A 578-nucleotide genomic window follows, 5' to 3' on the forward strand; every position below is an offset into this window, starting at 1 on the left:
GCTTGAAGTGTGAACTGGAGTTTACTCGCCAAACCGTCGTACAAACTCGCGAAATCCGAAACTACGACAGCAAGCTATATAGCAGACCCAAGGATATCGCAGTATCATTCCCACAATATCACCTCAACGGAAAAAACGACTTCACCGCGAATGACTGCAAGTATAACAATAGTGGCGCACGATATTGCCGTAATTTTCAGTTGGCTAAATACTTATATGGGTAATCCATACAGTACAATATCATTAGATATTTGGTTTGCTCTAAGTTTTATCTTCTTACTTACTTAAGCTACTACCGAGTGCGATACGTCAAAGAGTGATTCAGTTGTTAAGGCTGAGGACAGCCAGAAATCTCTTGTAGACTAACCTAAGGGAAGGCCCAACTCCACTACATTCAAACGAAGTGCAGGACAGCACAACCCCTAGGGGAAGTGCGCGAGCAACCTCTACAGTTCCAACACTATCTAGGCTGTGTGAGCTAGCTGCTAGACAAGAAGTGACGGCAATATTCTTCGTTGGGGTTTCCAGTAGCCCCTCGGAATGCGAACAGGATATTGCTGCTATTCACGGTAGTGCGA

This window comes from Eimeria mitis, genomic scaffold (genome assembly GCF_000499745.2).
Source record: "Eimeria mitis Houghton genomic scaffold, Emh_scaff4890, whole genome shotgun sequence".
Lineage (NCBI taxonomy): Eukaryota > Apicomplexa > Conoidasida > Eucoccidiorida > Eimeriidae > Eimeria > Eimeria mitis.